At 42.7% G+C, this 14,042-nt stretch overlaps 1 non-coding gene across 1 annotated transcript; it reads right to left on the bottom strand.

Annotated features, from left to right (window-relative positions):
* Positions 1–5,551: 5,551 nt before the first annotated feature.
* On the bottom strand, positions 5,552–5,658 carry LOC123326826. Its single transcript, XR_006541357.1, has one exon. It is a non-coding gene; the product is annotated as a U6 spliceosomal RNA (small nuclear RNA).
* Positions 5,659–14,042: the final 8,384 nt, after the last annotated feature.

The following is a 14,042-nucleotide window of genomic DNA, read 5'->3' as shown; positions in this document are numbered from 1 at the left end:
CTCAGATGGTTAAGCGTCTGCCTTCGGCTCAGGTCATGATCCCAGGGTCCCGGGATCGAGCCCCACATCGGGCTCCCTGCTCGGCGGGGAGTCTCCTTCTCCCTCTTCCTCTGCCTCTCCCCACTGCTCCTGCTCTCTCTCTCTCTCTGTCTCAAATGAATAAATAAAAAAAAAATGCCAAAAAAAAAAAGACTGTATCTTGAAATCTTGCCTACATCTTTGCCTAAAGTACATTTCTTTCATCTTTCTCTTTTTTCCTTTTGCTGAACTAAGTACTTTATTTTTTTTTTTAAAGATTTTTATTTATTTATTGAGAGAGAGAGCATGAGAGAGAGGAGGGTCAGAGAGAGAAGCAGACCCCCTGCCGAGCAGGGAGCCCGATGCGGGACTCGATCCAGGGACTCCAGGATCATGACCTGAGCCGAAGGCAGTCGCTTAACCAACTGAGCCACCCAGGTGCCCTGAACTAAGTACTTTAAAATGAGCCTCAAACATCGTGCCATTTCACCCTATACTCTTCAGCTATGCATCCTCCCACCAACACTGAACATTTTCTATCAACTGCAGCACCACTAACACATCCAAGAAAATGAGCAATAATCCAATATCCAATCTATAATAAATTTCTCAAGATGTCTCTTTGCAATTGGTTGGTCTTGTGCGTGTGTGTGTTTCTATACATTATCATCATCGTGTTCTAGTCTTGGCTCTGTTGGTCCTCTTTCCCGCCCTGCACCATGGTTTTAAGATCCAGAAGTTGCTCTTGAACACTGAGTTGCTTTAGCTCTCATGGGGCACCGCTGTCTTTGGCCTCTTTACTCTTCCAGGGAGGTACACCCAGTTGCACACTACTCCCTTCCCACAAAGGACTTGAAGAGCGAGTAAGGGCATGTCCCCTTAGGGTTCTGGTGAGAATCTCTTTGGGTTATGTACTCAGGGGCCAGGAGTGGATTTGCTAAGTCTTGGGTATAGACTGTCTCGACCTGACTAAATATGGCTATGTTTCTCTCCACATTGTCTGCACCGGTCCACACTCCCACAGGCAGCCCAGGAGTTTCCTATATCCCCATATTAGTGACATTATTCAGCCTTTTTGATTTTTGCTAGTCTGACTGAGGTATTACCTCACTGGGTTGTTTTTGTTTTGTTTTGGTATGGTTCTTGCATCTCTCTGGTCACTAAAGACTTTGAGCATCTCTGCATTTGCTGATTGGTCTTTAAGATTTCCTATTATGCAAACTGTTTTCTCATATCATTTGGTCATATTTCTATTGAGGTTGATGCCTTTTTGGATGTTGATTTGCAAGAGGTTCTGGAAGACCCTACCCTTTGTTGGTTTTAGACCTTGCTAAAATATTCTCCCGTCTTGTCATCTCTCTCTTAATTTTGTTCACCTCATTGATCAGAAATCTTTAATTTTGACGTTATTAAATACACCCAAGAAGAAGAGTCTGGACTTGAATCAGTAGATACCAGCGAGTCATTGCAGGTTCTTGAGCTGGGGAGTGACATGGTTAAAGTGATTCACTTGGGAGCTACATACAGGAGGGATTGGCTACAAGGAGGCAAATTGGGAATCTGCAGGTCAGTGAGTGAATGGCAGAGGCAAGCCCACGTAGCCACCGCCCCCATAGGACCTCCAGTCAGCACGGGAGCCCGGCATTCAACAAGAATGATGAGTATCTGCACGGAGTGGGGGGAGCAGAGGGGGCTAGAATTAAGCACGGCTTCCTGGAGGCAGAGATATTTGTTCTGATTCCTAAGGGAAAAGTAAGAGGTGGCCCAGTGATGAGAGAGGGGGAATGGCTTGAGGGAACAAGGGTCTACAAAATGAATATATTCACGGGCACCTGGCTGACTCAGTCTGTAGAGCATGCGACTCTTGATCTCGGGGTTGTGAGTTTGAGCCCCATGTTCGGTGTAGAGATTAGTTAGAAAAAAAAAAAAGAAAGAAAGAAAATGAATATATTCAAGAAATACCCTGAAGATAAAGTGGGTGAATTTGCTCAGCAAAGTCAAATGACATGGTGGAAAGCCTGCTGGGTTGGCAGGCCACATGGTGATCTCAGAAAGGTGTTTCTTTCCTGGGTACCTGGGCGCAAAGCCAGATGACAGGAGGTGAGGAAGTGCTGGTAAGGAAGCAGAAGCAGGAGGTGTGGGCCACGGTCGGGGAGCTTGGCAGGAATGGGTCAGGCAGAGAGCGCCCAGCTGACTCTTCTTCACAGTGGTCCAGAGACTGCTTTGCAGGACACATTCATGGGCAGGCAACCATCTCTCTTTTTACTTTAAACCACAACTTCATATTTCAATTATTAAAAATTTGTACATAAAACACTTAAAATTATAGACCTATCTAACACAGAGAATAAAAGCCTCCAAAAAAACCCCCAGTAATCACTGTTAATCATTTAGATATTCCTGCAGATTGATTTATATGTGAACACTAATTTACCTATTTTTAAAAAATAGATCATACATAATTTTTAAACACAAATTCAAATGCATGAAACAAAAACTGATGGAATGGAAAGGAAAAATAGATAAATCCACAATTACGGTAGGAAACTACAATCACTCTCTCAATAAGCCAAAGAACAAGTAGACAGAAAATTACTAAGGATATAGAACACCTGAAGAGCACTAACACCCTAGTTGACCTGATTTATGTTTGTAGAACATTCCAACTAACAATAGCAAAATACACATTCTCTTCAACTTCACATGGATCATTCACCAAAACAGACTATATTCTGGGCCATAAAACGAACCTTAACAAATGTAAAAGAACTGAAATCATAGGAAGTATAATCTATGCCTGTAACAGAATTAAATTAGAAATCAATAACAGAAAGACATCTGGAAAAAAACTCTAAATATTTGAAAACCAAGCAAGTCACTTGTAAATAACCCATGGATCAAAGATGAAGTCATAAGGGAAATTAGAAAATATTTTAAAGTGAATGCAGATGAAAACAGATCAAAATTTGTGGGTTGCAATTAAGCAGTGTCTCAAGGGAAACAGTATTAAATACTTAGGTCAGAAAATAAGAAAGATCTCAACTCAGTAGTTTAAGCTTCTACCTTAAAAAACTAGAGAGGGGTGCCTCGCTGGCTCAGTGGGTAGAGCATGCAACTCTTGATCTCAGGGTTGTGAGTTCGAGCCCCATGTTGGGCATAGAGTTTACTTTAAAAAAAAAAAAAACCTAGGAAAAGAAGAGCAAATTAGAACCAAGTCAGGCAGAAAGAAGGAAAAATTGAACAGAAATCAATGAAATCGAGAACAAACAATAGAGAAAATCAGTGAAACCAAAAATTAGTTCTTTGGGGAAAAAAATTAATAAAATTGATAAACTTCTAGCCATACTGACCAAGAAAAAAGGAGAACTGTAAATTATAAATAATAGCAATTAGAGGACATCACTACAGGCTCTAAGACATTAAAAAAATAGCAAGGAATACTACAAACATAAATATCCATAAATTTCACAACTTAGATGAAATTAACAAATTCCTTGAAAAACGCCAACTGTTAAAGCTCATTCAAAAAGAAATAGATACAACAACAACAACGACCCAATTCAAAAATGAGTAAAGAACTTGAATAGACATTTCACCAAAAAAGATCTACCAATGGCCAATAAACATGTGAAAACATGATCAACATCACTAATCATTAGGGAAATACATATCAAAACTACAATGAGATACCACCTCATTGTGAGGAAGAAAGAAAGAAGAAAGAAAGAGAGAAAGAAAGAAAGAAGAAAGAAGAAAGAAAGAAAGGAAGGAAGAAAGAAAGAAAGAAAGAAAGGAAGGAAGAAAGAAGGGAGGGAAGGAAGGAAGAAGGGAAGGAAGGAAGAAGGGAAGGAGGGAAGGAGGGAGGAAGGAAGGAAGAAGAAACAGAAAATGACAAGTGTTGGCGAGGATGTGGAGAAATTGGAAGCCCTGTGCAGTGTTGGTAGGAATGGAAAATGGTGCAGTTGCTGTGGAAAACAGTATGGTGCTTCCTCAAAAAATTGAAAATAGGATTACGATATAATCCAGCAATTCCACTTCGGGTATATACTCAAAAGAATTGAAAGCAGGGTCTCAAAGAGATATTTATATACCTAACATTCATAGCAGCATCATTCATAATAGCTAAAACTTGGAAGCAATCCAAGTGTCCATTGATAGATGAATGGATCAGCAAAATGTGTTATATACATACAATGGAATATTACTTAGCTTTAAAAAGGAAAGAAAGGGGTGCCTGGGTGGCTCAGTCATTAAGCGTCTGCCTTCGGCTCAGGTCTTGATCCCAGGGTCCTGGGATGGAGCCCTGCGCCGGGCTCCGTGGGAAGCCTGCTTCTCCCTCTCCCACTCCCCCTGCTTGTGTTCCCTCTCCCGTTGTGTCACTCTCTGTCAAATAGGTAAAATCTTTTAAAAAAATAAAATAAAAATAAAAAGGAAGGAAATTCTGACACATGCAACGTGGATGAACCTTAAGGACACTACACTAGGTGAAATAAACCACTCACAATAAGACAGTGTATGACTCCACTTATAGGAATTACTTAAAGTTGTCAAAAAATCATAAAGACAGAAAGTGGAATGGTGATTGCTAGGGGCTGGGGAGGAGGAATGAGAAGTTTTGTTCAAAGGGGGCAGAGTTTCAATTCTACAAGATGAAAGGAGTTCTGGAGGGACGCGTGGGTGACTCAGTTGGTTAAGCGTCTGCTTCGGCTCAGGTCATGATCCTGGAGTCCCGGGATCGAGTCCCGCATCGGGCTCCCTGCTCGGCGGGGAGCCTGCTTCTCCCTCTCCCACTCCCCCGCTTGTGTTCCCTCTCTCGCTGTGTCTCTCTCTGTCAAAGAAATAAATAAAATCTTAAAAAAAAAAAAAAAAGTAAAGATGGTAAATTTTATGTTAAATGTATTTTACCACAATTTTTAAAAATGGGAAAAATAATACATTAAATTAAATAGTATAGCAAAGAGGAAAAAACAAAAAGAACAACAACAACAACAAAGAAATAAAGACTTCTGGATTGTGGTCCAGCATATAAGAAGCCTGGAAATCTTCACTCTATCCTAACAACAAGTAAAAAGCTGAACAAACTGAAAGATCAACAACTCTTCTTAGATCTGTCAGAGAAGTGAGGTCACAGGGCAAACTGTCCCTGCCCAAACTGTAGAGACGAACAGGCAGATGCAGAGAATCACAACTTACCTGACCAAAAACCTCCACAGGGAGCAGTGCCAGAGTAGGAAAACCTGCACTATAATTGACAAATTTCTGGAGGCTTCGTGTAGACATATCTGAGAGGTAAAAACTCCAGGGGGACCCAGTCGTAGGGGGACCCCAAGCCTCTGTGAGTTTTATCTCCAGGGGCTCCACCAGTCCTCACAGTGAATATCAGAGAAAAATCCCCTCATGCAGGGAGAGAGGAAACAGAGCCATTTTGAAATATGCCAGAGCATTTTGTTCTTTTTTAAAATTTTTTTTATTATTTTAATTTTTTTATTAACATAATGTATTATTTGTTTCGGGGGTACAGGTCTGTGATTCAAAAAACATGGAACGCTTCACAAAGTTGCGTGTCATCCTTGCGCAGGGGTCATGCTAATCTTCTCTGTATCGTTCCAATTTTAGTATATGTGCTGCCGAAGCGAGCACGCATTTTGTTCTTCTTTACTAGGTTTGCCCTCAGGAGAAACTATTTTACCAGAGCCTAACCTGCTGGGGTTTTATCAGAGCATAACCTAACTGGGAAGGGAAATATCCAACTCCAGCCCCCTGTAGCCATCCTGTCCCACCTAAAGGGAGAAAATAAATCAGAAGCATGGTGAAGTTCACTTATGTATGCCTGTGTGTAAGTGAAATGGATGGCAGCAATGATACAAGGGATAAGAGGGAGGAATTAGGAATATTTTGTTATTACAAGGTACTTGCAGTACCCATGAAGAGGTAGAGTGTTATTTGAAAGTAGACTTGGATTAGTTGTAAATACATATCGTAAACTCGAGGGCAACCACTAAAAAAAAAAAAAAAAAAATGACATGATAAAAAAGGAGAGAAAATGGATTCATATAAAATAGTTAAAATCACAAAAGGCAGAAAAGTGTGGAAGACAAAATAGAAACAAATGGAAAACGGTAAAAATATGGTAGATATTAATCCAAGTATATCAATGATCACCTTAAATGTCAATGGTCTAACTACCCCAACTAAACAACAAAGATTATCAGAGTGGGTCAAAAAACAAGATCCAGCTATACATTATCTATAAGAAATGCACTTCAGGCTGAGTCAACTTCAGAAACAAGGAAAGTTGTCAAGGATGGAGAAGGGCAAGAAAACATAATAACACTTAACGTGTATGAGCCTGACAACAGAGCATCAAACTATATGAGGCAAAAACAAATAGATCTGCAAGGAGAAAGAGATCAGTCTAGTTATCAGTTATATTTGGAGACTTTAACACCCTTCTGTCAGAAATAGACAGGTCCAGCAGGTAGAGCATCAGTAAGGACATGATTGAACTCAACAGCACAATGAATAAACTGTATATAATTAACATCCATACACTACTCATCCAACAAGAGCAGATAACACATTCTTCTCAAACTCATGTAGAATATTCACCAAGATATATCATATTCTGGGCCATAAACCACACTTCAGCAAATTTAAAAGAATAGAAATCACGCAATGTCTACTCTCAGCCCATGATGGAACTGAACTAGAAATCAACAGAAAAATAGCTGGAGGGAAAAAAAGCTTTCAAGATGAAGCAACATACTTTTAAATAACACATGGGTCAAAGAAGAAATCTCAAGAGAGATTTTTAAATATTTTGAACTAAATGAAAATGAAAATACAACTTATCAAAATTTGTAGAATGCAGCAAAAGCTTGCTTAGAGAAAAATTTATAGTATCAAATTCAAATATTAGAAAAGAAGAAATATCTGCAGCACCTGGGTATCTCAGGTGGCTAAGCATTGGACTCTTGACCTCAAGGTGGTGAGTTAAAGCCCCAAGCTGTAGGGCGCCTGGGTGGCTCAGTCGTTAAGCGTCTGCCTTAGGCTTAGGTCATGATCCCAGGGTCCTGGGATCGAGTCCCACATCGGGCTCCTTGCTCAGCAGGGAGTCTGGTTCTCCCTCTCCCTCTGCCCCTGCTTGTGTCCCCTCTCTCGCTGTGTCTCTCTCTGTCAAATAAATAAAATCTTAAAAAAATAAAAAATAAAAAAATAAAGCCCCAAGCTGGGTTCCATGCTGGGCATGGAGTCTACTTAAAAAAAAAAAAAAAAGAAGAAGAAGAGGAAAGATCTAAAATCAATAATCTAAGCTTCCACCTTAGGAAACAAGAAAGAGAAGAGACATTTAAATCCAAATTAAGCAGAAGAAAATAAATAATACAAATCAGAGCTGAGGGGTGCCTGGGTGGCTCAGTCAGTTGAGTGACTGACTCTTGGTTTCAGCTCAGGTTCTGATCTCAGGGTCCTGAGGTCAAGCCCCACCTTGGGCTCAGGGGGTAGTGTGCTTGAGATTCTCTCTCTCCCTCTGCCCCTCCCCCCCCCAAATACATAAATAAATACATCTTTAAAAAAAGAATAAAAATCAGAGCTGAAATCAATGAAATTAAAAACAAGAAATCAATAGAGAAAATCAACAAAACCAAAAGTTGTGTTTTGTTTTGTTTTTTAATCAGTAAATCTCTAGGTAGGCTAACTAAAAAAAAAGAGAAGACACAGATGGCTAATATCAGAAATGAAAGAGAGGACATCACTACAGATCTCATGGGCATTGAAAGGATATACAGGAATATTATAAACAACTCCACAAATTTGATAAATGGATGAAATGAACTAATTCCTTGAAAGGATACAGTCTGCCAAAATTCACACAAGAAGAAATGGACAACCTGAATAGGCCTATCTCCATTAAAAAAATTGAATCAATAATTAATAACCTTTCAAAACAAGAAGTACTAGGCCCAGATGTGTTCACTGCTGATTTCTACCAAACATTTAAGGAAGAAATTATACCAATTCTCTACAATTTCTTCCAGAAGATAGAAGCAGAGGGGATACTTCCTAATGTATTCTGTGAAGCCAGAATTACCCTAATACCCAAATCAAAGATTATAAGAAAACCATAGATCAATATCTCTCATAAACATAGATGCAACAATCCTCAACAAAATATCAGCTAATTGAATTCCACAATGTATAAAAGGAATTATACACCACCATGACCTCAGCCGAAACCAAGAGTCGGATGCTCAACCAACTGAGCCAGCCAGGCGCCCTGCCACTGCCTTTCAATAGCATACTGGAGGGGCGCTGGGTGGCTCAGTCGTTAAGTGTCTGCCTTCGGCTCAGGTCATGATCCCAGGGTCCTGGGATCGAGCCCCGCATCGGGCTCCCTGCTCGGCGGGAAGCCTGCTTCTCCCTCTCCCACTCCCCCTGCTTGTGTCACCTCTCTTGCTGTGTGTCTCTCTCTCTGTCAAATCAATAAATAAAATCTTAAAAAAACAAAAACAAACAAACAAAAAACCACATCATACTGGAAATCCTAGCTAATATAATAAGAGGAGAAGAGAAACAAAGGAAAAGGTACACAAATCGGGAAGGAAGAAATAAAATGTCTTTGTTTGCAGATGACATGATCATCCATGTAGAAAATCTGAAAGAACTAACAACAATAAAAAACCTCCTGTAACTAATAAATGATTATAACAAGTTTGTAGTACCAAGTTAATATACAAAAGTCAATCACTTTCCTATATACCAGCAATAAACAAGAGGAATTTAAAATTTAAAATGTATTATCATTTATATTAATACTCAAATAAAGTGAAATACTTAAATATAAATCTAACAAAATACGTATAAGAACATATGAGGAGAACTACAAAACTCTGAGAAAAGATATCAAAGAACTACCTAAATGGAGAGATTTCCATGTTCATGGATAGGAAAGCTCAATATTGTTTTGGGTTTTTAAAAAAGATTTTATGTATGTATGTATGTATGTATTTGAGAGAGAAGCAGAGAGACAGAGCACGAGTGGGGGAAGGGGCAGAAGGAGAGGAAGAGACAAACAGACTCCCCACCGAGCGAGGAGCCCAACACAGGGCCCAATCCCAGGACCCTGAGATCACGACCTGAGCTAAAGTCAGACATTTAACTCACTGAGCCACCCAGGCGCCCCAGAGAGCTCAATATAGTTAAGATGTCATTCTTGCCATTTTGATCTGTAAATTCAAAGCAATCCCAATCAAAATCCCATCAAGTTATTTTGTGGTTATTGACAAACTGGTTCCAAGGTTTATATGGAGAGGAAAAAGACCTAGAATAGCCAATACAGTATTGAAGGAGAAGAACAAAACTGGAAAGCTGATACTACTTGACTTCAAGACATACCACAAAGCTACAGTAATCAAGACAGTGTGGTATTGGCAAAAGAATAGACAAATAGATAAATGAAACATAATAACCCAGAAATAGAGCCACATAAATATAGTCAACTGTCTGACAAAGGAGCAAAAGCAATACATTAGAGGAAAGATAGTCTTTTCAACAAATGGTGCTGGACATCCACATGCAAAAAAAAAAATTAATTAGTCTAATTACACCTTATATCTGTCACCAAAAAATTAACTCAAAGTGGATCATAGCTCTAAATGTAAATCACAAAAGTATAAAACTCCAGAAGATAAGAGAAAACCTAGATGACCTTGGAAGTGGTGATCATTTTTTAGATACAACACCAAAGGCATGAAAGACATAATTGATAAACTGCATTTTATTAAAAAAAAAAGTTCTGCTCTACAAAAGACAATGTCAAGAGAATGAGAAGACAAGTCATAGACTGGAAGAAAATATTTGCAAAAGATATATCTGATAACAGACTATTATTGAAAATACACAAAGAAGTCTTAAAAGTCAACAATAAGAAAACGCACAACCTGATCGAAAGATGGGCAAAAGATCTGAACAGACATCTCACCAAAAGAGATCTGCAGAGAGCAACTAAGCGTATGAAGATATTTGACATCATATGCCATTAAGGAATTGCAATAAAATAATGAGATATCACTACGCATGTATTAGAATGGCTAAAATCCAAAAATATTGACAACACCATTTGGCAATATTATTAATGTCCAATATATTTATATTCTATGATACAGGAATTCCACTCCTAGAAATATACCCAGGAGGAATGAATGCATATATCCTCCAAAAGATATGTACAAGGATGTTTGAAGCAGCTTTTTTCTTAATAATAAAAAACTGGATACATCCCAAATGACCATGGAAAGTAGAAAGGATAAAGTGTGATGTATTCATACAATGGAATACTACATAGCGATGAAAATTAAGGAACCACAGCTACATGCAACATCACAAATTAATCTCTGACATAACGTTGAATGAAAGAGGCTAGGTGTAAAGGAATTACATACATATGATTCCACATATATGAACTCCAGAAACAGGCTAAATTTATCTCTCTAGGGCAATGGAGCTCAGAATACTGGTGACATTTGGAGGGGAATATTGACTTTGAATAAGTTTGCTAGATGCTAGAAACATTCCATACCTTGATCTGGGTGGCAGATATATTATACACGTATAATGATATGCTATGTATACATGTATAAAAATCAAACAGTAAACTTATAATGTGGGCACTTTATTATCTGTAAAAAAGGGAAAAAATTTATCATTTTTTATTTTTTAGCTATAAAAAAAGAAAAAATAGGGGCACCTGGGTGGCTCAGTTGGTTAAGCATCTGCCTTTGGCTCACATCATGATCCCAGGGTCCTGAGGTCCTGGGATCAAGCGTCAGGCTCCCTGCTCAGTGGGGAGTCTGCTTCTCCCTCTCCCTCTGCCCCTCCCCCCTGCTAGTGCACAAGCACGGTCTCTGCCTCTCTCAAATAAATAAAATCTTTAAGAGAAAAATAAAAAAGAAATAAGGGACAGCAGCTCGGAAAAAAAAGGAAGAATTCTTTATGTCATCATCTTGAATAAACATTAAAAAACAGAACATTTCCAATACACGTTAAAATACATAACTTTGAAAATAATGTTCATCTGTATACCATCAAATAAATAAATAAATAAATAAATAAATAAATAAATAAATAAATAAAACCGCTCCGCGTTCACTAGGAATTCAAGCACCACACTTGGGTTAATGCGTTCCAGGCACACTTAGGGGTCTGATGTGAGCTGGTGCTGGGATACCTACCAGCAACCAGGGAAGGGCTGGGCCCAAGTGGAGAGTGTGTGGCTAGGATCATGCCTTGTCACCAGCCTGGGCTGGGCCTGTGGAATGCTGAGACTCTGCTTCAAGGTACACGACAGAAAACTGGAAGGGAGGGAGGGTAAATTGGGAGAGGGGGCAAAGAAAAAGGACCAAGGGCAGATTCCCCATGCTCTGGCCCATAGCCCAAGTCCTAGACTCCTGACCTCACCAGAGACGCAATAGATGTAAAACAAGGCAGTTGGTTTCCAAGTGGGAAGAGCGCCAGCCATGATTTTTGCTGCCCAAGGAATGAAAAATCAATAATAATCATTTTTATGATTCATGTTCATCCTGTTTTATTCCAGAGCACTTTACCCAAAGGCCCCTTGTCCCAGCCAAGGAGCTCAGGGCCAGCATCCAGGACACCTGGACTCCAGATCTCTGTGTGGAAGACTTGGAACTTTCTTGGGATCTAAGTTTCTCAATTGTGGCAAGTGACATTGTGGAGCATTCTACAGTTTATATACATCCTCTCAGTTGACCCTCCAACTCCTGGGAGGAAAGCAGAGAACACAGGACTGCTATTCTCATTCTATAGACAAGGAAACAGGATCAGATGAAGTTAAGAGACTTGATCAAACACACACTGTTTAAAAAGGTGGGGAAGCTGAGAAGCTGGGAGCTGTGACTTCTGACTCCAAACCCTTTGCTCTTTCCCAGTCAAAATAAGAAAGTCCGTCCCTGCCTTCTCTAAGTACAGTCTGAGATGGATTGATCCTATGCAAAATGCCCTGGGTATGTTCCAAGGGCAGAGCTGGATTTGTGGAGGCTTAACTTGTACAATGGAGGGGGGTCTTTAACAAAAATAATACCAAACGATGAAATAAAATTAAGAACAGGGCATTGCACAGGGCCCGCAAATGAGGGGCCATTAGCTCAAGCATCATTAGCAACAAGGTAAATCGGCCTCTCCTACGTGCCCAGCCCTCTCAAAAATCCGGTCACACCAGATCTTGACCGGGGTTTCCTCCCTGTTTGTAAAACGTGGCAGATGTGGGCTGTGGAAGTCCTGGGAAAGGAATCCCATTTCTCCCAGGAGACGAGAGGAATTACAGCAGCAGCGAGGCCGTTGAGTGAGGATGGAAAAGGCCGTGTGCCAGGGGAGAGTCCAAAGGGGCTGGTGACCCAGCCGGCCGCGCTGTGGGCAGCACGCAGTGTGGGCAGCACGCAGTGTGGGCGCGGGAGGCCGGCAGCCTGCGAGCCCCCGGCGCCCGGAGCAATGGCGCTGCCCGGGGAGCGACGGCCCAGACCGCAGGAGAGCCTGTGGGAAGCAGGCGCTCTCCAGTCTTCTGGCTGCCTGCGTTCCTGACAACCCTTCCTCCGAGGAGGGGAGGCAGAGACGGACGACCGCAGCCGTCGGCAGTGGGAGGGTGGATGGTGGTCCCCGCCCGGGCCTTTCGACCCGCGGTCCGAAGGGCGGTGGGGTGCGGGAGGCCTACGCGAAGGCTGCCCCGCGGCGGCTCGGGCGGCCAGGCCCGGGTGCCAGGCTCCCCGCCGCCGCCGCCGGGGGGAGAAGTGGGGGGGAGGGAGCAGCGCCCGCGGCCTGCTTTCCCAGGGCTGGCCGAGCCTTTTTGACAAGCTGATTGCATGGCGGGGATTGGCTGGTCCGGGCGTGACGCCGGTAACAACAAAGGTGGAGTTGGAAGAAATTAGATTAAAGGAGAGGGGGGGAAAAAAAAATTAAAGGGGGAGCTGGCTGGGGACAGGAGGCAGCGGCCGAGGGGGGCCATGCGCGAAGCGCGGTCTCCCGGCTCCCACTTCGGCCCGGAAGCCCCTTCGCGCAGACCCACCGGGATTAGGCTCTCCACCCCAGCCCCGGCCCAACTACCGAAACCGAGGGGGGGGGGATGGCTGCTGCTTCTTGAGAAATCCCCCTAACTCCCACCCTGACACCCCTTGCTACGGCCCAGGGGGAGAACTTTTTGCTCGGACACCTCGGATCCTAAACCCCGCGGAGGTGAGGGGCTTTGAGAACAACGAGAGGCTCGCTCTAAAACCCGGAAGGCCCGCGCGGGGAGCCGAGATCCGGCGAGACGGGGTGCTCCCCCGGTTTTTCAATGTGTTGCAAATCTAAGAGCTTCTTTCTTGCCCTTTTTTTTTGTAACACCCCCCTCCTTTATCCCCCACCCCCTCGCTTTGGCTTCAGGGTTGCAAAAGCAAAGAGCAATAAAAAAAAAAAAAAAAAAAAAAACCGCGCGCACACTCAGACACACACCAGTGGCGACAGGGGAGAGTTGGAAAGACGCAGGAGAGAAGCAGGAGGCAGGAGGCAGCGGGGAGGGAGCAATGGGAGCGGGAAGCAGGCAGGTTCCCTCGCAAATCCCCCTCCGGCCCCACGTCGTTTCGCCGGCCCCGGCAGGGGAGCAAGGAGCCGGGCTAGCAGATGGAGGAGTGGAGCTCGCTCTAGGCAGCGGGCTTGGCCGGAGAATGGAGGAGCCGCCAAGCGACCGGCTGATTGGAAGAGAAACGCAGAGCGATGGAGGCGGGGGTAGGAGGACGATTTCTCTGCGGGGACTGGCGGCGGCGTCTACGCCCGGGTCGGGCGCTGCAGAGCTTGGCTAGCTTTCAACCCGCGCTCGCCGGCTCCAGCCCCGCGCGCCCCCACCCCCAGCCCTCCCGGCGGCTCCGCAGGTGAGTGAGAGCTGGGGGCAAAAAACCCCAAAAGTCTCAACACGCCCGCCCTGCCCCCCCACCAAAAAAAAAGAAAGAAAAGCATTTTTTCTTTTTCTTTTTTTAATT

The sequence above is a fragment of the Neomonachus schauinslandi genome, chromosome 15 (genome assembly GCF_002201575.2).
Source record: "Neomonachus schauinslandi chromosome 15, ASM220157v2, whole genome shotgun sequence".
NCBI lineage: Eukaryota > Metazoa > Chordata > Mammalia > Carnivora > Phocidae > Neomonachus > Neomonachus schauinslandi.
Note: the sequence above shows the minus strand (reverse complement) of the source record. Positions and strands in the feature narration are given on the sequence as shown.